The sequence below is a fragment of the Lutra lutra genome, chromosome 3 (genome assembly GCF_902655055.1).
Source record: "Lutra lutra chromosome 3, mLutLut1.2, whole genome shotgun sequence".
Taxonomy (NCBI): domain Eukaryota; kingdom Metazoa; phylum Chordata; class Mammalia; order Carnivora; family Mustelidae; genus Lutra; species Lutra lutra.
Genome location: NC_062280.1, coordinates 53,494,757 through 53,519,763, shown reverse-complemented (window position 1 = coordinate 53,519,763; position 25,007 = coordinate 53,494,757).

The following is a 25,007-nucleotide window of genomic DNA, read 5'->3' as shown; positions in this document are numbered from 1 at the left end:
TTTTAGCGAATTTGTATATAAAGAAACTGTGAAAAAATTATGTCAACCTTGACTGTTAAACACGGAGAAGTAAGTTGTGGTTGCCAGAGAAGAAGTGGGTGGGGATATGACCAAAATAGATAAAGGGGATTAAGAGGTGCAAACTTTCAGTTATAAAGTAAATAAGTCACAGAGATGAAAAATACAGGACAGAGAATATTGTAATACCATTGTTTGGTGACAGATGGTGACTACACTTACCATGTTGAGCACAGAGTAATAGTTTGTCAAATCAATACGTTGTATACCTAAAACTAATATAATATTTTATGTCAGTTATACATCAAAAATACAAGAAAAGATATGATAGAAAAAATAGTAAAATGGCAAAAATACATGTCAATAATAAGCAGTGCCTTGCATTTTGTGATCAATATATACAAATACACAGATTTAATGCTTTAAGGAAGAGGGTTTTAGTTTTGTCTTTCCGTATTACTTAAATCCCTGTCCAAGGGTGTAGAAGTCATTTCTAGATTAACAGAGGATTTTGTTGTAGTTCTGATCTGATGTAGATGTGTATAAGAAACAAAGACATTTAGAACATTTTCTACACTGTTAACTGGACTGAAACTTTCTCAAAATAAATTCAATTTTCAGGAGGCCAATTTCTGGACTAGTTTAACCTTTAAATAATAAATAGGATCCCCAAGGAGGAGTCTCCTAGATGATTAACCTCTGTCATTTCAAGTAGGGCAATTCTAAAGAGAAATAAGGTCTGAGATAGTCCTGCATGCAGACCCCGCAGTAAAGCAGGGACCCCCTTTTTAACTTAAGAAGCTTGTGATTGTTGTGTTCACACCAAAAACAACAACAACAACAAAAAATCAATGGATATTATGCAATTCCATTTTCTCTATGGAAAATTTGGCAGTAAAAAGGAAACTCAAGAGTAATAGAAAATAATGGGGAAAATAGTTCAGACTGGCAACTACAAATGAATTTCACTTTTGCCAGGTGAAGAGAAATAGAAGGCTATCAAGTGTCATGGAAAGTATCAACAAAGTAATAGTATTCCAAGTATGTACTCTATAAATGAAGACCAAATTGATACCACTCCCTGGCTTATATTTTAATGTGTGTGTGTGTGTTTATGTCAATATACTCCTGAGTTCATTTCTGAGTTGTTTTCTTAGTTGTATCTTATTAGAGTTTTTCTTTCTCCTCTCTTCTATGTAGAAGGATATATGTGCATTTCCTTTATTAACATGAGATAATTTTATGTTCTGCCATGACAACTGTTAAAAACCTACGATTATGCACATGCAAAATACACAATACTAAACATTTATGTACCTAGTCCAAATTTGAAATTAATTTTTTAATTCTCGAGTTCTGGGTGTCTTTTGACCTTCATTTCAAGCCTATTCAACATCTTTTGCATTGCTCATGTTCCCAATAATGCTAAAGTTGAAACAAAGGTATTAAATACCTGCGAGGCACAGCAGGTTCCATGGGAAATGTTCTGTTATTATTGAGGTAAATGCAAATTTAGTATAATCTTAATTCTTCCCTAGCATTACTCTCTAGCTTGAGGAATTTTGCAGTATCTAGACCGTTTACTAGAAATATATGTGATTGGATGCCCTGTTGTGAGCAGATGTGTCCTGAAAAAGAAATTAAGATTTTTGACAAGCTTCCCAGAAATTCTGAAACTACAAACACGTGGGGTTTTTACTTTCTAACCACAGTGGTAAAATCTCCTCTTGGAATTTAAGAAGCATGGCCAGCGCAGGAGGAAGAAAGGTGCCACTGTGTGGTTCACACAAACTTGAGTCGCTCCTGAAGTAGGCAAATTCTTTGAGCCCTGTTGTAGCTGGTGCTGGAAGATCCAATAGGAACATAACCGTGAAATATCAAATGGCAAGCTTCCCTTGAACTAATAACATTATTTTATCTGTTAACCTAAACCTTTGAGAATTCTGAACCAATCTAGCATCATCTGTAGTTCTTAAAAAATACCTGCTAATGATATAACTGTTTGGGCCTCTACCTCAGGAATTTATGCCACCAAAGCTGCCACCATGAACATTTATGGAGAACAAGATTGGAAAAATAAAAGCAACCAATGGAATAGAACATATATGTATATGTAGTAACATATGTTATGTACAATATGTAATAATGTATATTATAATTATATAGAATATATATTATGCCTATATGTAACTATACTATTTACATGGAATTGATATTACTATTTGATTAATAAAATTTATTATCATTACTTTAAGTAAGTGTACTCTTTGGTCCCCCATCACCTATTTCAGCCACCTCCCATTCACCTCTCCTCTGGTAACCATCTGTTCTCTATATTTCAGAGTCTGTTTCTTGGTTTGTTTCCCTTTTTTATTTCCTTCATTTGTTTTGTTTCTTAGATTCCACATACGAGCAAAATTATATGATATTTGCTTTACTCTGATTGGTTTATTTCACTTAGCATTATGCTTTCCAGTTCTACACATGTTGTTGCAAGTGACAAGATTTCATTCTTTGTTATGGCTGATTAATATTCCACTGTTATATACACCACATCTTCTTTATCCATTCATCTATCACTGGACACATGAGCTTTTTCCATATTTTGTCTACTGTAAATAATATAGCAATAAACATAGAGGTACATGTATACTTTTAAATTAGTGTTTTTGTATTCTTTGGGTAAATATCCAGTAGTGTGACTACTGGATAGTTCAATTTTTAAATTTTCGAGAAAACTCCATACTGTTTTCTATAGTGTTGGCACTAGTTTGCGTTCCCATCAACAGTTCATGAGCATTCCATTTTCTCCACATACTCACCCACACTTGTTGTTTCTTGTGTTTTTTATTTTAACCATTCTGACAGGTATGAGGTGATATCTCATAATTTTGATTTGCAGTTCCCTGATGCTAAGTGATGATGAGCATCTTTTCATGTGTCTATTGGCTATCTGTATGTCTTCTTTGGAGAATTATCTGTTCATGTGTTCTGCTCATTTTTAATTCTATAATATGCAATATATATTAGCAGGTGGAAAATTTACCCACTTTAGAATATGAAAACATATGTCTATTGACATATTAACTAACTGACTAAAAAAAATTTAAAAGATGAATTATATATTATTTTTAGCTCTTGGACTAGAGGCTGTGGCTTTAGATTTTATGAAGGTACCAAAAATAGCATCCCATTTACCAATCTGAATTGTGTACCCACTGATTAAGAAAAAGGAGTATGAAAAATAGAGGTCAAAAGATCATCCTTGTTACCCTAAAGGCTCAATATTACAGATTAATTATTTTGGAGACAAATTTACCCACCCACTCAAACCTAAGTAATACTGGATGGGGGGGGTATGGCTTTCAAGATGTGGTCTTGCTCCAAAAGTCAGAGAAAGAATGTCTATGTCTTGCAACCAGCTCGATCCCCATTAAGATTAACTATCCCATCATGTATTTCCTATAGCTGGTGCTCTTTATTCTTTGTGTAGATCCAAATTTCCATATAGTAGTTTTCTTCCTGCAAGAATCAACATTGTGAAGGTATCCATTCTCTTTGAAATTCTCTATAGATATATAGATTCAGTACAGTACTTTCCCCATTCAATCAAAAAAAAAAAAAAAATTCCAGACACTTCACCATATTCTGTTGACAAATCACATGCTGTTAGGAAAATGAAAACTAAAAGTGCAATGAGATTCCACTACGTATGTATAACTAGAGCTAATATATAGACAAACTGACAATGCCTAATCCTGGCAGGTATAAGGACCCAGCAACTAGACCTCTCACATGCTGATGTTGGTAATAGAAAATGCTGTGGCCATTTCTGAAAAAATGGCAATTTCTTATAAAGTAAATAGTACACTTACCATAAGGCTCAGAAATCCTATTCCTAGGTATGATTTATCAAAACTAAGGAAAACTCAATTTCATATAAAAACAAATGTACATGTTCATAGAGAGTTTATTCATAATTGCTAAAACCTAGAAATAATCTAGAAGTCCTCCAACATGTGAATGGATACATATACTAGATACATCTTTGCAATGGAGTATTACACAGCAATAAGAAGGAATGAACTTTTGATTCATGGAAGAACATGTAAATGAACTATGATAACTGACAGAAGGTCAACTCAAATGGTTACATACTCTGATTCTTGAGAGGCATTTCTACACACAAGGAGATAGTCTGTGTTGAAGTAACTCTTTTAATCTTGATTAGGGCAGTAATTGTATGGCTGTAATTATTTATCAAAACTCAGGACTATATAACAGGATGTGTGGATTTTACTGTATAATTACACCACAATTAAAAAAAATATGAATTGGTATGTAGGAGAATTTTGGTTTTGATAGTGGGATAAAAGAAAGTTTTTCCAACATTTGCCTTATTATGATAATATTTGCTGTATTATCAATACCCACAGTTTGCTTGTTTAAGAAACAAATTGAGTTCAACTGCATATAGTCACTAAAATATTTACTTTAATTAAAAAAGCATTCTTGCAAAAAAATTAATAAGACTATTAAATACTTGTATGAGAATTGAAGCAGCATACCGGAAAGAGCTAATTTAATTATTATTATTATTATTATTATTATTACTGATAGAATAAGTACACAAAGGAAATGTCATTTGTGAAAGGAACTCTTGAATTTCTGGTAATCATTCCCTTATAAAAATGGTATAAATAAAATTATTGATTAGATTCATTATTAATCTACCTACATGTCAGTTGGTAAAAATATTCAGATCTTTTATAGGTCAGACAATACTCTTAACATTTCTGGTTCTCTTTTCATTATCCATTTCAAATTCTATTTAGGTTGTTGTCTTATATAGCAGCATTATTGTAGAAGGAAAACTAGAAGGTATCTAGTCCAATCACTTGTGTGCTGTTCTTCCTTTTCACTAAATGCAGAACAAATGTGGTGAAGTGAAGTAACATGTAACATAGATCTGTCTTGAAAGGGTCTTTCAACTATTACACCATTTATTATGAATTGTCAATTTTTAGGACCTTCAAAAACTTCATTTAAATATAAAGAAAAATTCTTGAGCCATAGAAACTTGGTATTCATTGCATCCATATAAATGATATTCCTAAGGATTTGAAGGCAAAGACATAGAGACTTTCATGTGGAGTTTGGAAAGACTGAGAAAAGTAAGCAAAGCTATGTATTATCAGACTGCGGAGTGTCCTCCACAGGCACACTGAAGTGCATCTATAGAGTGCTTGCAAAATAACCCAAAAAGAAAAAGTCAACACGTCTATCTCCACAGGACTGGGTTTGTGTGCTTTTGTTTACTTATTCTTGAAGGAATCATATCATATTCATCTTTAAATCAGAAGAGCTAATTCATAGTACTTAGCACAGTTCAGGTTCTCGAGAGAGAACTAACTACTGCTAACTACTAAATTTAACTTAGTCAGCATACACACTTTTTATGACTAAAATCAAGACTGACTTATAAATATGAGGGCTGCCTGGCTGGCTCAGTCTAGTAGAGCATGCAACTCTTGATCTTGGGTCATGACGTCAAGCCCCATTTGGGCATAGAGCTTACTTAATTAAAAAGAAAATCTGGGGGCGCCTGAGTAGTTCAGTGGGTTAAAGCCTCTGCCTTGGGCTCAGGTCATGATCCCAGGGTCCTGGGATCAAGACCTGCATGGAGCTCTCTGCTCAGCCGGGAGCCTACTTCCCTTCCTCTCTCTCTGCCTACTTGTGATCTCTGTCTGTCAAATAAAAAAGTAAAATCTTAAAAAAAAATCTGACTTACAAATATAATATTCCCTGAAAATAGTAAAATTCTGGACTTGCTTTTTCTCCAAATTTTACATATGATTAGAATAAGGTAGAAAAATTAATCATAAAGTGACTGAAATTAATTGCTTACATAGTACAGAATCTCTTGTAAATCAATTTTACATTCCTGGCCCTAAGGAGCACTTGATTAAAACACTGAATAACTTAGATCCAAGATAATGTAACATAATGTAACACAGTAAGCACTGGCCAAATTAGCTTGTAATAAAAGAAATATGTATAAATAATTGTTAAATTAAAAGGTAAACATACAAATAAATATAGAGGAAACAAATATATCAACTATTTAGGTTAAAATGATTGTTATGAGTCAAAGTCAAAAGAAAAAAACCGCTTTTACAACTCTCATTCTATAGGAAAAAGAAGTACCTCAGTTTTGATTATATGTATAAATATATTATTAATATAATAGAAATATAATCTATATCTATATTAATACAGTTATAAATATAAATATAATATATAAATATAAACCAATATAAACCAAATAAGTATAAAATAAATATATAATAAAATATAATAAATAAATAATAAAATATGTATTTGTCTTGCCTTGAGCAAAATTGTGAATAGTGCTTGAGCAATAATTTGATGCTGCTAACACATTATGTCCTTCACTATTGTAGCTCAAGTAGTTTTAGTGACCCTGAGGCCTAATAAGAACTGCATATTAGTATCATGAGCATTTTATAACTGAAGACCCATCAATTTTTTCACGTTCTTTTTCCAGCAATATATTTGTTTAATAGTTATTTGTTCTATTCTTGTTCTAAGATTGACACATGCTAAATACCTAAAATTACTTTAGTTTTATAGAATAAAGTAAAAGTCTTCTTGATTTTGGCAAAGGGAGATGAATTCTCACCTAAGATTTTTATATGATGCTGGTTTGAACTATTTTCAGCAGTTTTTAAGCTCAATCTATTGAAATAACATGTACCTTCTAATTTATTCAAAATAGCATTCAGAAACAGTTGGAAAACCCCAGAATCTTGGACGGTTTTTCATTTTTCCTCACACCATTTCAAATAATTGGCATTAATACAAATGTTTACTGCTGAGTATGGTGTGTTGCTGGGCAAATTAGTGGGCCCTTACTACATATTACAACTTCTCAAAAAGAAATCATACAATTATTTTCTTGAGAAATCAACAGTGTTTATGATGATTACACTTATTTTTAGCAATAATGCCATGTAAATGTACTCTAACAGCTATACACACATATGTAAAATGCATAATACTTGTATAGAAGTTGAAGTTTTCAGTGTGTCAAAAGCAACTGATAGCAGACAAAACAAGGCTAGGCTGAATGAGGATATATGCCCATCAGAAATAAACCAATGTCAGTATGTACTAGCAGTCCCTTCCCTGAGCCATTTTCAGAGCTCTGAAAGAAAGGTAAGGCTCTTACATTATTGCAACTGGAAAGCAACAACCATTTAAAAAAAAAAAAAAAAAAATATATATATATATATATATATATATACACACACCTTCCCTATGAAAAGCTTTGTTTCTCAAACACAGATTATTTTTGGTCTTGCTTTAAAACAAATAATTTAGATGACCTCTGAGTAGCAATAATGGAGTCACAGAAAGCAACTCTGTTAAAAATATCAGTGGGCTCATAGCTTGCTCTGTGTCATGTAAAGTAGTGCTTTGTGAATTGAATTTCCTTGCTGATATTTTTAGCTCTGAATCCATCACTTAACGGGGATCATCCATCTCTTAACTAATGCAGTTTCCATGTCCTATCTTAGCCTAGGAATCAATTGAAAGTGATTGAAAGAACAGGGAATTCTATTTGCGCCTATAAGACTCTCAGCGGTTTTGACAAACAATAGAGTCTACAATAGTCTGATCTTATCCTATGCAGCCAATATTTCCCAACAAATCCAACCTGCAATCATTTATTACAGTCAGAGTGGTCTCTTTGCTGCCCTCCAAATGTGGCAGGTAAATGCCAGCTCTGTGTTTTAAAGCCTTCATCCCAAAGCCAGACAGCCTGAATTTAAGTCCTGAGGCTGCCACTTAGTATACTTTGGCAGTCACCTATTTTGAACCTGTTTCCACATCCTCAAGTGAAATAATAATGTTACCTTCTCACAAGGTAAGTGTGGAAATTAATATATAATACAGGTAAAATTGTAAAAATAAGATCTGACACACAGTAAGTACTCTATCAGTATTTATTCAACTCTTTGTTCTAATTCTTTTCCATCTTTCAAGTGTCAGTTTTATGCTTTTCAATTGCCAACTAGAGCAACAATTTTATCTAACTACCATAGTTTATTCAGACTTTGATTTCTTTTGAATTTCTAAAGCATTTTGATAATATCACTTTCATGTACTTAGTGATTTGCTAATTGTTTCATACATTTCATCACTATACAAAGAAACTGCTAATCCTTTAAATAGGTAAGTTTTCCTTTATTTCTATGCATTCTAAATTTAGCTCGGTGCTAAGAAAAATGGACCCAAATTATTTTTAAATGAATGACTTATAAAACCCAATTTGTAAAATTGAAGAATGTATTACATCACAATTGACTAGAAAATGTCAGGTTCATAGATTACTTTTTTTTTTGAAGCCTCAGTATGCAGTTAAGCCCATTCAAGGAAACTTCTATTCCAAAAACTGTATTTTGAATTTAAGAATTCCATTTTTTTATGTTTTTGGGCTTATATTCTAAATGTACTCATTCATTATGTATATATTTTCCTTTCAATAATGTTAGTAATAACTGTTTTAATGTTTTATGCTAATTTCCACATTGTGTCACTTCTGAATCTATTTTTATTGATTCCTAATATACCTACTTATGGGTTATATCATTATGTTTCTTGAAATATCCATAAGATGTCGTGAATATTATATTGTTAATTAATATTTATTCCCTTCATTTAAAGAGTGCTATTATCTCTGATTCCTTCCTAAAATATAGGAAGCTGGTAGAAACATCACTTTCATTCTTAAGCCAACTAACCAATAGATTGAAACAAACTGCATTGTCACAAATTTTCTAAAACTGATCATAGATGGAAGGTCACAGGCAAAACAACCAAACTGAAATCTAAGGAAAGGCAACAGCCTGCAGAAATGAAAGACAAAACATGAGCATTTACGTACGTCAGGCAGATGCAGCTTGACAGAAGTAAGAATTTAGGCAAAAAAGGCCATGAGTTAGTAAATGTAGTGTGTGGGCCAGTAAGAGGGTATAGAAACCGTAGAGGCCAGAGATACAAGGAGAATACACATCTCTTCAAAGGTTCCACTCCACAAACCTCACAGGGGCTCGCACAAAAAGAATACTGGTAACTGTAGTCTTCCAAGTCTCATGTGGTTTATGCGTTCGGAGAGGAACAGCTGCTGCTATGGGAAAACAAAACAAAACAAAACAAAACAAAAGCAATACCTCTCCCCCCATGCTTTTCTTCCCTTTTCTCCCCCAGAGACCAATATCTAAACTGAGGCTAAGGGGGAAGGAAACACTTGTTTCCTTCACGGCACTAGCAAAATCCTTCACACCTAGCAAAGGAACAACAGAGTAACACCCCCTGTATCTGAGGAGAAGTAAAGAAATGGTCGCTGAGCACACAACTACAGCTGGGCAGTTGGCAAAACCACTGCCATGAGCACATTTAGGAGGTCTGGAAACACGGGCTTGCCTCAGACTGAAACTTCACCACGATAGTGAGTACTCCCCATCCTCACCACTAGAGTAAACCCGTCAACAAGTAACAGTGAAATACTGAGAAGATGAGAGAGCTTGTATAGACTTCTGAGCATGGAGCTCAGGTGGGGTTCCATGCAGATCCCACAACCCACAACAATGAGATCACAACTTGAGCTGAAACCAAAAGTCGGATATCAAACTGCCTGAGCCACACAGATACCCCTTCTTGGACAATTCTTAATTGGGGTATCTATTTGCTTCCTCTCTTCATAACATTTTATGTTCATGAACATTTAAAAGTTTAGAAACTTGTCTTGCTGTGAAAATCAATATATATTGAATATGGGAGGAAACCAGTTCTTCAGAGATATCTATAGTAACATGGGACTCTTTAAGAAGTTGTATGACTCTTCTTTAACAAAACATTTCTTGGGGTTAAAATAATTTTCACTCTATATAATATTCTTTAACAAAACATTTCTTGGGATTGCAATAGTTTTCGTTCCATATAAATATTTTCTAGTTCAATACAGATGGCATTTATTATAATAATGATATCCTTCTTGTTGGGTAGACAAAGGTTATAAATAATACCTTCATTTGTCTATCAAAAGCTTTTTTTATTTTTTGAAGTTATTATATTTAAATAATTGTGCATTTATGGAAAAGTTGCCAAGATAGAGCAGAGTTCCTGTATACCATCCCCACAGCTTCTTTTGTTAGCTTCTTACATAACCATGGTACATTCATTAAGATGAAAAATTTTGTTAACATTTTACATCTAACTATGTAATCAGACTTCATGCAGGTATCACCAGCTTTTTTTTTTTTAAGTCTTAACTTTTTAGAGAAGTTTTGTGTTCATAGAAAAATTGAGAGGAAGGTAGAGAGATTTCCCACATACTCCCTGCTCCCACACATGCATAGCCTCCCCCAATATTAACATGCCCTCCCCACCAGAGCAGCACATTTGTCACAATCAATGAACCTACACTTGTCCCTCACAATCACACAAGGACCATAGTTTGCATTACCGTTTGCTCTTGGTTTTTAACAGATATTTGTCATATTCACCATTGTAGTGTCATACAGACTGGTTTTACTGCTCTCAAAGTCCTCTGTGACTTTTGATAGACAAATGAAGGTATTATTTATAACTTTTGTCTACCCAACAACAAGGATATCGTTATTATAATAAATGCCTCATCATCCCTTCCTCCACATTGGCCCTTGGCAGTCCCTAATAATTGTACTATCTTCACAGTTCTTTGCCTTTTCCAGAATGTCATATAATTGGAATATATGGTATGTAGTCTTTTACATTAGGCTTCTTTCACTTAGTAATACGCATTTAAATTTCTGGGGCGCCTGGGTGGTTCGGTGGTTTATCTTCTGCCTTCCGCTCAGGTCATGATCCCAGCATCCTGGGATAGAGCCCCACATCGGGCTCTCTGCTCAGCAGGGAACCTGCTTCCTCCTTTCTCTGCCTGCCTCTCTGCCTACTTGTGATCTCTATCTGTCAAATAAATAAATAAAATCTTTTTAAAAAATATGCATTTAAATTTCCTCCATGTCTTTTCATGATTTGGCAGCTCATTTCTTTTTAGCACTGAATGATACTCCATTGTCTGGATGTACCACAGTTTATTTATACATTCATTTACTGAAGGACATTTTGGTGGCCTCCAAGTTTCAGCAATTATGAATAAAATTGCTATCAAGGTCCATGTGCAGTTTTTGATGTAGACATTAGTTTTTAACTAACTCCTGCAGGATGTTACATTGCTTTTTGCCCTTTTCTCAGTTGTTACTTGTCTTTCATGACCTTAATACTTTTGAAGAGTATTAGGCAGGTATTTCATAAAGTACCCCTCAATTCCAGTTTGTCTGTTTTTCATGATTGGACTGGGGAAAATATGACAGAGAAGGACTCCATTCATCTCATCATATCAGGGGGTACATGGTATCAATATGACTTATTATGATAATTTTAACCCTAATCACGTTGCTGAGGTGATATCTGTCAGGTTTCTCCATTTATGGTTAGTGTAAGTAACATTTTTTTAAAACATGTAATGTATTTTTATCCCCAGGGGTACAGGTCTGTGAATTGCCAGGTGTTTTTTTTTTTTTAAGATTTTATTTATTTATTTGACAGAGATCACAAGTAGGCAGAGAGGCAGGCAGAGAGAGAGAGGAAGGGAAGCAGGCTCCCCACTGAGCAGAGAGCCCGATGCGGAGCTCGATCCCATGACCCTGAGACCATGACCTGAGCCGAAGGCAGAGGCTTAACCCACTGAGCCACCCAGGTGCCCCTGAATTGCCAGGTTTACACACTTTGTAAGTAACATTTTTAATCATAGTGGGTGCCATACATGAATTATGTAACAAATAAAATGAATTTTCATTCTTGGGCCAATAATGTTGATACTTTTGTATTTTTTAGTATAACCATGAGTTAGTTATCAATTTCATTGTAATTCCTCGTGAATCTCTCTTGAGTAGTTTTATAAGTTGATCCACTAAAATGCAAGAAAATAGATGTAGAGGAACCCTCAAAGACCTCCTGCTTTTATTCTATTACTACAATGGGGAGATTGATGAAAAGGGAGGAGTTAGAGTAAGTTTTCTACTTAGTTTTTAATAAAGTAGAAGCCAATAAAGTCATTAGGCTAATTTTAGTATCATATCTAATCAATATTATTAACATTACTGTATTTTGTTTCCTTTGTGTTACTTAAGAAGAATTTGAACCAAGAAAATGTTTTCTTTGATGCTTTTTATCCTCATTCAATCTCTCTTTCAAAGAACCTGAAGTTTCTGAGCCTCTTGGTTGGGCCAAAAGCATTCAGTCTTTGTGGCCAACACCATCACCTTCCTTCAGTTTTTCCAAAAACATTCATCTAAATGAGGATACATAGCTAGGCTAAGCTCACAGGTGTACATGAAAATTATTTGTGATTAGTATTTCCTAACCACTCACAGTCTAACTGGGAAAGCAATAGTTATTCCAGGAAAGAGTAGGGCGAAACCATAATAAAGGAGGTGGAAATTGAAAATGTGTTTTTTATATAAGTGGAGAAAAGAGTATTTAGGAAACATGATAAAATAACTGGGATATGGCACAGGGGAGGAAGCAAGCATTAGTGAGCCCAAAGAAATAAAAAGAACTTGTCATATTAAGTAACAGGATACAAAGCAAGAGATTTTTCTGAATCATCCATCAACAAGTATTATATGGAACAAAAATTAAGTGTTTAGCAATTTTATTTCCAAATAATCTTCATTTTTTTGTAGCTAGCTAATGTGATTAATAAGGTTTGGTAATGGGTGCTAATGGCTAATCTGTGATGCGTCTGTAGTTTTAGGCAGTGATCTAAATAAATGGATATGATCAACAAAACTGGATATTGGGGGAAATACTCTGGGTTTGATTATGTCCAATAACACAGAAGTTCAGATATATCTATTCATGAGTGTAAACTGACTAGCCTCATCCATTAAATGTAAATCAGTACCCACTTACTGTTAGGCACTACAAATGCCAAAAAATATCACACTGCTCTTATATCTAAAATTTTATCTCATTTCATCTTAAAAACTTTTAATCCAATATAGAATCCAGAATTGTCCATACAAGAAACTTTTCAAAGATTATTAAAAATTGTAAAAATGCAGTGTGAAGTACATGATGCAATCTTTGATCAAATTTGGATATTATTCTTTCTCCTAACATTCAGTTAATTAAATTGTTTTAATGACTCCTTTTCCAGTCAGGAGCTGAATCACCGTATTGCCTGATAATAAATGTGGTAGGCATGCTCAAAGTACAAAATGAACATGCTAACAAGTTACTAATTAACATACAATCTTCCAAATGACAAGATTGCCTTCTATGATATCTACTAATATGTGCATTAGTATTTGCATTAGCATTGGTCCCTAAAACTCTAGTTAAGATATTTTTAAATGATACACCTAAGTTATCTCTACAAAACTAACTTAAATTGTGAAATCCAAAGATCTAGCAATTTTTTTTTTAAAGATTTTATTTATTTATTTGACAGAGAGAAATCACAAGTAGGCAGAGAGGCAAGCAGAGAGAGAGGAGGAAGCAGGCTCCCCGCCGAGTGGAAAGCCCGATGTGGGGCTTGAACCCAGGACCTGGGATCATGACCTGAGCTGAAGGCAGCGGCTTAACCCACTGAGCCACCCAGGTGCCCCAGATCTAGCAATTTTTGATGTAACAATCTTCCATGGTCCATAGTAAAACTTACATATAAAGCATCTGCAGATGTTTATCTGCAATAACATTTAGCAATGTTATCAAAATACTTTTACTAAGAAATTGTTAGCCAGGGGTGCCTGGGTGGCTCAGGGTTTAAGCCTCTGCCTTCAGCTCAGTTCATGATCTCAGGGTCCTGGGATCAAACCCCGCATCGGGCTCTCTGCTCAACAGGGAGCCTGCTTCCTCCTTTCTTTCTGCTTGCCTCTCTGCCTACTTGTGATTTCTCTCTCTCTGTCAAATAAATAAATAAAGTCTTAAAAAAATTATTAGCCATTAGATTACTGCACTAACCTTTCACATAGGGAGGGCATTTAAATATTTTCAATTTCTTTATAATTATTCTCAATGCCTGGGTTTAGTGGAGTTTACTTTTGCACCATTTCTTCATTCATTATTTATGTTTGATGTCGAGTATAGAGAAGTTGACACGACAGAACTAGTTTTGGATTTATGTTGTCCATGTGTTTTGTTTTCGTTATTTTAGTTGCTCTGTATTTTTTATTGTCGGGTTTATTTAATTTTTTAAGAAAGAAAGAAAACGATGCTGGCTTAGCTGTCATTTCTCAAAATCCATCATAATATTTAAAAAAATGAATGGGATTATATACTACTATCATTTTCATAATGTTTCAATATCTTTTGCAGTTGAACAAACTGGCAATGATCGTGCCCTACTATGAACTTCGTGATGCCATCCTTTGGTCACAATCCAGTTTCATTTTGCACCTCTTCATTGCTTTGTCCTTTTTCACTCTCCTTTTTCAGTTCCTCACACACGGCAGTGCCTACTTTCAAGCCTTCACATTGTGTTTTCTCAGCAAATCACAGTCTTTCTTTTCTCAGTTCTCTGTTCCAAACCTTATCTGCACACATGTACACAAACACATATTTCCTACACAAGAGTGTTTCCTTTTGCCTTGTTTTCTGACAAACCTATATAAGTAATCTCCCACTGCTTTATTTCTATCATCATGTCCAGTTTTCTTACTCCGTTTTGCCTTCATTACATTTATCACATTTTTAAATCATGCGATCATGGGTTTTTTAAAAAAATCTGTTTATCTGCCCCCATTCTAAAATGAAACCTTGTAAGAGGAGAAACGGTGCATTTTCTAGCACAGTACTTGGTACATGTGAGTTGCTCAGTAAATATTTCTTAACTAAAATAAATCTTGATTTCTCGTACAATATAATGCCTGTTAAAGTTAGTTGAACCCTTTTCCAACAGACTACAGGTGCAATAAGAGTAATCAAACTTGCTGCAAATCATAGCAAATCTACTGTTCAAATTCCCCTCTCATCTCCCCATTCCCATATTCCATAGTTATGAAGACCTTGAGTTATATTCCTAGGACTCCCATTATACAAGTTTGTGAAACAGAAGCATATTTTCTTTTATGTAGTGCAGGCAGGAGACAGAAATACTCCAGCATATGCTACCACTATTCTCTAATAGGCTTCTGGAAGGATCACCTTTATAGTATGCCAGATAGCTATGAACACAACGGCAAGCTCTGCTCTGCAGATATCCTGGTCCTCTGTTCAGTGACCGGTACCCACATCAGCTGCCATTGTTCTTACCCTGCCCTTACTCAACTCAGGCATTTTCTACTGGGTTCATAAGATTTGTACATAGATGACTCTTAATTGTACTCTCTCTTTCAACCAAACTTATATAATATTTCTCATTTGGGGAATTTAAAGAATGTCACTGGGACTGGTCCAAAAATCTGTTTAAGTGGTACCATTGTGTTTTGATGGCTTAGGATTCTTCAATGGCCTTAAAATGTGTGTTCCGACTTCCATAACTGGGGACTTTTTCTACAATCCTGATGTGAGTTCTCAGGAATTGGAATAGCTTTTATCTATATTTTTATAATTGTTAACTGTTTTGCTTTTATTCTTCTTTTTCATTTTAACATTGGTATACTACAAGATTGCCAAAACCCTTCATTTTCCCCAGGGGAATGTAGGGTCTCCAAATAAGTCTCTATTTTTATCATTCACACTGGCCTTACCTCAAGTGTCTTATTTCTGAGGGGGCAGATCTGTACTTTGGTGACAAATAGCTTTTAAAAATAAGACCTTATCACAGACTTGTTGAATGGATATTGTTTTCCCTTAGATTTTGATCTAGAGATATCTTGTCTTTGTAGGTGTATACATATGCTTCCAGATGAAAGGTTACAATCCAATATGTTTTCTCTTTTCCTTTGTTCCAAGAAAACTAAGAATAAATTTCAGTGCCATGTTGTAGTTGTCAATTTATCTTCAAGTGTTTAGAAATATTTACTCCTTCTGTTTTCTATAAATGTATTTCATTTTGGTTAACCCCTTAATTTAGTTATTCTTCCAACAATATGGGTTTTTTTTTTAAGAACTTTTAAAAAGATCTTATTTATTTGTCAGACAGAAAGAGAAAGCGCAAGTAGGGAGAGCATTAGGCAGAGGGAGAAGCAGCCCTCACCCCAAGCAAGGAGCTCAATGCAGGACTCCATCCCAGGACTCTGGGACCACAACCTGAGCTGAAGGCAAATGCTTAACTGATTGAGCTACCCGAATGTCCCACAAACAATGTGTTTTAAGCATGGGTTACTTAAATTCTCCTTAGAAACAGATCACTTGTAAGCCATACACACACGTGCATAACTACATATTTGTACACACACAAGTCCTTAAGAAACTAAGGCACTGGCTAAAAGATAATAGTGACATTAGTAGGAATTGATACATTTTTTGAATTAGAAAAATGGAAGTTATATCCCCTTTACATATTAAGGAGTAGCATTAACTAAATATTAAATTCCATGTAGATAATTGCAAATACAAAGAAGATATGAACAAGTCAGTGGTTGGAAAATAAGACAATTAAGTGCACATTAATCAGGACAAAAATCAAACAAAAGAAAAAGTAAGAAAAATATGGGTAAATTTGTAAGATAAAAAGAATGATAACTGAAAATCTTTAAAGCTTTAAACTACACCAATTTTATCAGAAAAAAATAATTTAAAAGATTTTTAAACCACAACTTTCACACTGCCATTTTGAATTACATCTTTTTCCTCTCTGATGGATAGTACCAATGTAGCTGCATGATAAATTTGAAAACTTCATGTTTAAAGGAAGAAATTGGACAGAAACATTTTGTGAACCCAGACATGAAAGTCATCAAAGAAAACTCTAGTGGAAGTGTACAAGATAACCAGTTTCTCAAGGCTCTGTGAGACCCAAAGAATTTTCATAGATTTTTATGACCTGTAAATATCAAAGAGAATACATTTTTAAAATTCTAAAAGAAGAAACTTTGGGTCTTGTGATAGTCTTCCTAACATGACTTATTTAAATCAATATGTAATTAGACATAACGAAAGTACACCAAAATTCTGCATGAATTAAATTTTCAGATGCATCCATTTTTATGTGTGTGCACACATTTTGTTAGTGAAAGGGAAGTCCATAATTATGTGTTGTTTGAATTAAGATGAGCAGAATATGATTATTCAGAAACACAGATCCATGGTTGTTTTCCTCTTTCCTCTTATTAATTCCCTGCCAAGAACTTAGAGTTTCAACCTTTTTATGAGCCCACAATTAACTGACTTTTTTTCTATTCCTCTGCTGCTTCATTTCCCCTTCCCACCAGAATGATGCATTGATGAGTAGCGTTCTAAGTCCCCAGGAGATTCAGATGGTAAGTAAGCATCCTGTGCTCACATCATGGATCAAAATGTCAGGAACCAGAAATTGATCAATCAACTTACTAACTGCTGTTAGTTTCTCTGAAGCAAAATCATGCCAGCTTTATTTAAATACTCCCACATGAACCATTACTAAAGATAGAAGCTTGCTATCATTATTAAATGCACCTTAAACATAGCTTTAATATTTGGGATACACATGCAGACTAGAAGAGTATACAATTTAGAATACTCACAGTTGCAAATTGAAATAAAAAATGGATATGTGCATAATTATATTGTCCATATGGCACAGCAGCAGTATGATTTTATAAGATTAAATCTTGTACAGGGATGAGAAATGATAAGCCAGTGTTATTATTATGAACCACACAATAACATATGGGATGTGGGCCAATAGCATCACTTTAAATCAACCTTAGAATTTCATAAGCCACTGAATGTCACAGATGGAAGCTATTATTCATTCCACCTGCTTGACATGATGAGAGATAATGATAAAAGTTTAGAAGTAAAATTAAAATGAAGACAGCTAAGCCTCCCTGCACTCTACTGGCTACGGTTATTAGTGATGTGGTGGTTGCAGAGGCCAGAGGTTCATTTAATCACCAGGCTATGACAAGATGACAGTCCATTAATTCTAACAAAAATTTGATATGTTTCTAATTTCATATTTACATAGTAAAAATAATGCTCACACAATCCTCCTTGTAAGGAAGATCCTAAAAAGAAGAAAGCATGACAGGTTATCTAAATATATAGATGACATAGGCACCAAATATATATTTTGGATTAAACCAAGTAGAGCTAAGGACTAACTAATTTCTTCCTGGTTACTTTACTTAGCCTATTGTCATTCTTCTTAAATGTTTATGCTTTGGATCCAGGTTGCAGGATACAATTTGAAATTGATCAGATGACTCAGCATGCTAATGGGGTCAGTTCTCCCTAAACTGATCTAGGGATTTATCACAATTGTAATCAACTCCCTTTCAGCAAGATTTTGGTAGATTTCGACAAGGTGACTTGAAAATCTATATGGAAAGACCAATGAGCTACTACAAGGAGTTGATTGGCCAAAACAATTTTCATAAAGGAAGACCAAAGATGAAGGAATCAGGCTACCTAGATTTAGGTCTCACTGTATATCTATGGTGAATATGAAAGTACAGAATTGGTAAAGGGATAAACACATGGATTGATAGAACAGAAAAGAGTCCAGAAATAGACCCAAATGAATATGGCCGATGGTTTTTATTTAAGTATAAAGGCAATAAATGGGAAAAAAATTGTCTTTTCAACAAATGGTGTTAAAACAGTTAAATGTATGCAAAAAAAGAACCTCAATTTCAACTGGATACCTTATATAAACATTAACTCAAAATCAATTATTAATCTTAATTTAAAATATAAAACTAAAGAAAAATACATTGAAGAAAACTTTATGCCCCAAGGTTAGACAAGAACTTCTTAGACAAGGTCCAAGAATTTGCTCTGCTAAAGATAATGTTAATAGAATAAAAAGAATGTCAGGAACTGGTAGCAGATATTTGCCAACTACATATTTAATGAAGAATGTGTATCTAGTATATCTAAAAAGTACTTAAAACTCTACATTAAGAAAATAAACAGCTCTTGGGTCACCTGGGTGGCTCAGTCAGTTAATCATTTCGGCTCAGGTCATGATTCAGGGTCCTGGGACTGGGCCCCAAATCCATTGGTCTCTGTGCTCACTCAAGAGTCTGCTTGTCCCTCACCCGCTTCTCTTCCTCCTGCTCTCTCTCTCTCCCTAAAATAAATAAATAAAATCTTTTAAAAAAGAAAAGAAACAGCCCAGTTAAAAAATGGACAGAAGCCTTGAATAGATTGATTGATGAGAATAAGTGAATGTAAAATAATACATAAAGCTATATTTGTTATATTTGTACTCATTAGATATTCAAGATATTCAAGAATTACACATTCAGATATGATGAGATTGTACTATTTACTTAATAGACTCATTAAAATAATATATTTATAACACTTATGTATATAATATACATATTGTTGAGAACAGGAAGGGCTGGTGAAGATTCACAATGAGAACTCTCTTACATTGCCATTGAGAATGCAAAATGAGACAGCCTCCTGGAAAGGAGATAGCCCATGTTTTAGGAATTTAAATCTATGCTTATGCCATGACCTCACAATCTTAGTGCTAGAAATTTACTCAGAAGGATTAAAAATTAAGGTTTACACAAAAACCTACATATTAATGTTCATAACAGCTCTATTCACAATTGTAAAAAAACAGAAACAGTACAGAGGTGTTTCACAAGTGACTGGATAAACTGTGCTACATTGATACGATGGACTTATCCTCTGCAGTAAAAAGTAGTGAGTTATGCATCCACACAACGAATTGGATAGATCTCAAGGGAATTATGCTGAGTAAAAAAGTTAGTCTCAAAAGGTGGTATATTATATACTTCCATGTATTTGATATCCTGAAAAAGACAAAACTATAGTAATGGAAAGGAAATTAGGGGTTGATGGGGTGCCTGGATGGCTCAGTCAGTTAAGCAACTGCCTTCTGCTCAGATCATGATCCTGGGGTCTTGGAATTGAACCCTGGGTCAGGCTCCTTATTCCCTAGGGAGTCTGTTTCTCCCTCTCCCTCTGCCCCTCTGCCCCTCTTGTGCTCTCTCTCTCTCTCTAATAAATAAATAAAATCTGGGGGGAAAAAAGGAATTAAGGATTGCTAAAATTGAGGAGTTGAAGGAGGGTGTGACTGCAAAGGGATAGCAGAAGATGATTTTGTGGTGGAGGCCATGAAATTGTTCTGAATTCTGATTGTGGTAGTCACAACCACACAAACCTATGTATATGTTAGAATTCATAACATTCTGCACCAAAAAAGTGCATGTTAATTTTCAAGAAAATAAACTCTGAGTATAAAGGAAAATAAATTTCTCTTCTCTTCAATTCCAAAAGATTTCCTCCTGCATAATGTTTCATGGGATACTTTTTTCAAATATTGTGAACAATTTGACTTCTACCCTTTGAGACATTCATAAGGTTTGTCACTAAGAGGATAACCAAATCATCTTAGCATCATGGAAGATAATATAGTAAAATGTGGATGCTGTGGACCAATAGTTAACATCCTCCAAATGCCTATGTATCAGAAACTTACACTGAAAAGTTTCTGTTCGAAGTAATGCTTCAAGAATATGAGCAGCAAGTACTCTACGGCAGACTATATTTTCCAAATGTGGCTACGATATCTCCCATGGGATTTGCTCTTCAACCTACCACTTCTGCATGCAAAGATGACATTCATCTCTCTACCCCCTTCAACAAGTCTGAACAGGCCTTATTATTGCTATAACCAATAAAATATCACAGAGTTCCAGATACGGTCCCTAACAGCCCTGGATGCTTCTGCTTCCTGTCTGGTGGGACCTTCTGATAATGCTAGTTTGAGCTGTTACCTGACACAAACCCATGAGAGATCTCAAACAAGAATTCTCCAGCTGAGCCAAAAAATCACAGAATGCTGAGAAATAATTATAAATTGTCATTGCCACTAAGTTTTGTTAGACTATAATAGGTAACTAGAACATACTCACCACCTCCAAAGAGTGAATTATTTATTCAAATAATTACAACTAAATGTGTTACCTGCTGCCAACTCCCAGCTCCAGCTTATAGAAGAATCTGGAAAGATCAAGAGAGAAGTAGAGTATAAGAGAGGGAATTTTTGTGGAGAGAGTTGTCAGTGTGTTTCCTCCTTACAGAAAAGTAATGAGGAGGGCTCCAAAGAGACCATGGGGAGAACTTTATAAATATTCTCAGGAGTTTGCAGTAAACAATAGGAAGGGGATAGGTATTGATCTCAATATGAGCAAAAATCCTAAGGACAAAGCAGTTTGAGGAAGTAACTTATAGAAGCAGAGTAAGGGACTGTAAAGGGAAACAACTATCCTCTGACCAACAAGAAGTAGAATATTTGTGTTTCAGGTGGGCTCAATGTCTGACTGCCTGGAGGAAGGGCAGGATGGAGAGAGAGAGTGAGACACTCGCTAAAAATGAAGCTGGTCCCAGAAATGCCTGCCGAGACCAGAATATGTCTCCGCTACCATAGCCAATAAAAACCCCTTTATGTTTCAGTATCCTGGCCATGTTCCTCACATTTGCTGTGACACGGTGCAGAGTAATAGCCTAATGAAGGTGAATGAAGGAGGAGTGAGGCCATCTCAAGAGAGAACACCCCTACTGCACTCTTCGTCAAACCCCACCCTGTTTCCATGTTTCCATCTCAAGTTCCTGCCATAACGAAGTCTGAGCTAGGGAAGGAAGACGATTTTAACTCTAAGTAAACTCTGAAACTTTGGCAACCGTGTGGAACAAACATTTTAATTGGGAAATGACAGTAGTTTTGCATCTTGAAATTCTGAAGGGGATTTTTTTTTTTTTTTTCATTAACTGAGAATGACCAGAAAGTCTTAGATTTCACCCCTGGGTCAGGACAGATTGTGTTGATATGGATGGAGAATAAAGTCTTTTTCTGTTCATCTGATGAGTCTCACTTGTTTATGAGTTAGGTTACAGCTTGTATGTTCTACGTAAGTGTTAAATAGTCTATTTGTTTCTCAGAAACACCCAGTGGTGTAGCCATTAATATCTTCATGAGAAAAATTGAAGGTTGGGAAATTTAATGACCAAAATTTTATAATTGGAGAATGGGAAAGCACAGTCCAAGAGTTCCCTTCTCAGTCATGTAGTAGGACTGCTCATTAGCTGTGGCTTCAGGCATGTCCTCTCTGAGCATTATGAGGGAAGAGGACAGGCAGTGAGAACAGCCTCTCGTGAAATCATGCCTATTCATGTTTAAGATCCTTATTAGAATGAATGCCATTGCTCTCAACTGGGAAAATTCTTTGCTTTCAGCCTTGTATCTATAAGAATAGTGACTCATTCTTGAAATCTAGACATTGAACATTTTTTAAAATAAATTTTAAAAAGAAAATTAAGTAAAAATGTTTTAAAAATGTCTTTTGTATTTCTTTAACCATAGTTTTAGGTTTGGGATATTACATTTCTTGCCTATTTAGACCTCATTAATGTCTTTTTGAATGAATCTTATTCAATTTTTAGAAATATCTTTCCATGTATTTAGTATACACAATAACTTTATATTTTAAAGAGGCCTCTCCTCGTTTATAACTTGCCATGGAATGTGGGTTTTTTTGTATTTTTTTGTTTGTTTGTTTTGTTTTGTTTTTCAACGATCATGTGTATATCTAAGAGATATGTGATTCCCATATGGTATTTAGCCTAATAAAACCTCACATGCTTTGTAGCCAAAGTGATGTAATTTAGTGACACAATTTCTGGTCACCATGCAAAGCCTTTAAACTTCTTTACTTTTCCAAGTTACACAGGTTATCTCAGTAGATTTTTATTCAAAAATTAGTGTCAAAAGACAAAATGCATATATTTCTTAAGCATTCACATTTGCCCTTATTCACACAAGGTGAACTTGACTTCTGTAAAGTGCTTTCTTGAGAGCAGAGATATGGATGTGGGTACCCAAGTGAAAGTGCTCTGGGTGCTGAAGAAGAAGGTGCTTACCAGGGACCACCAACTTAGGTCAGGCTAGATTTTGAAAAAGTCATCTTTAATTCAAACTAGTGCTGATAGTTTTGAAATTTTTGGTGGCTAACATTAAATTTCATTTAAAAAATCTTCTCCTTCTTTTATTTCCTTCCTCTTTTAGCTTCATTTCTCTTACCTCTCCTTTTTGGGGCATTTTTTCTGTTTCTTACCTTTACCTCAAGCCTGTTATTAATAATAATGAGCCCCCAACAGTCACTGAATTCCAGGAACTCTGTATCAAGCTCATTAAATTTGTGAAGTTGCTTTACAAGTTTTAATTTAATTTTTTTAAAGATTTATTTATTTATTTGACAGACAGAGATCACAAGTAGGCAGAGAGGCAGGCAGAGAGAGAGAGAGAGGAGGAAGCTCCCTGCTGAGGAGAGAGCCCGACATGGCGCTCGATCCCAGGAACCTGGGATCATGACCTAAGCCAAAGTCAGAGGCTTTAACCCACTGAGCCACCCAGGTGCCTCTAATTTAATTTCTTTTTATTGTCATAAAAAGTCGGCACTTGAAATTGATTTTGAAACATTTCTAAAGTAACAATAGGGTTATCATCTTGGTTTCTCAATTATAAAATATGTTTGATTTCCCTTACCTGCCTAATTTACCACCCAGTAATTGTAGGTGGTGTATTTGTAATAACAGAAGGAAAAAAAAATGATAAATCTCCTTCATGACATCTTTTATTCTGTCAGCTAATCCTGACATTTGCTTTGAAAGGCTTGATATGCTTCTCTGTGGGATAAGTTTTGCAAAATCATCATCTTCATCTACTTTATTGAGTTTTCTCTTAAAATGTCATATAGATTTTCCTTCTAACACAATATAAATACACCTTGCCTCCTAAGAGGATAAATCTAAATAAATTCTTAGTTTCTTTTACATAAACTAATATGTGTGAATAATTTAATTTTGTTAAACAGAAAAGACAAAAATAAAGATCATTTTTACAATTAAAAGTTTTAAGAGCAAATGTCAAGAATATCTTCATCACTATTGTCTAAAAATAAATTAAGTTTGCTTTATACATTTACCACATTCCTAAACTACAGCTGATAGGATATTTAACATTAAGACTTGAGATTTAAAAAAAAAAAACGAAAAACAAAAAACGAAACAACTTTGACTAGGTACTCAATGCCATTTTTCAAATAGCTACCTAAAGATATTATAAGAATGTACGCTCTATTTAACTTTTATTGGTAAGTACTAGGAAAGAAACAATAGGAAAAAAGGAAATAGGTTCTTCTTTTACATGAGAAATTGAAGCCTAAAAGCCACGCTAAAGCTGTAGAGCTAAAAATGAATAAATAAAAGTCATGACTTTGGCTCAGCTGTCAGTTACTGGGCAACAGGAAAACAGATTTAGTCAACAGGAAAACTGAAAATCCTTTTTACACCATAGCAAAACATTTGGAAAGACAGCAGAAAGATAACAGATAAGTTTTAGATAAATGGAAGGCTTACAAACTCCCTATTGAGTGTATAATCCTAGATGTTGAAAAAAGAGTCAACATTTGGCACATGTTGGCTTCTTCTTGATTCCAACATGGTATTTCGGAAAGCAATGAAGAGGGGAAAAAACTTCTGCAAACAAATTGAGGACAATATAGAGAACCAGAACTTAAGCTCTTCCCAGGGTGGAAATGCCAATTGTTCCTGCAGCCTAAACAGCAAAATACGAGACTGAAAAAGACTTTGAACAACAAAGACCCCAGAGAGGAACCCAAAAGAAGAGGAGTAGGGTAGGGAAGGCTTTGAGGAAAAAAAAAGCCCTGAAGAAACAGCAAACAGCCCTCAGTTTTGTGACAAATACATAGATAAATAAATAAGAA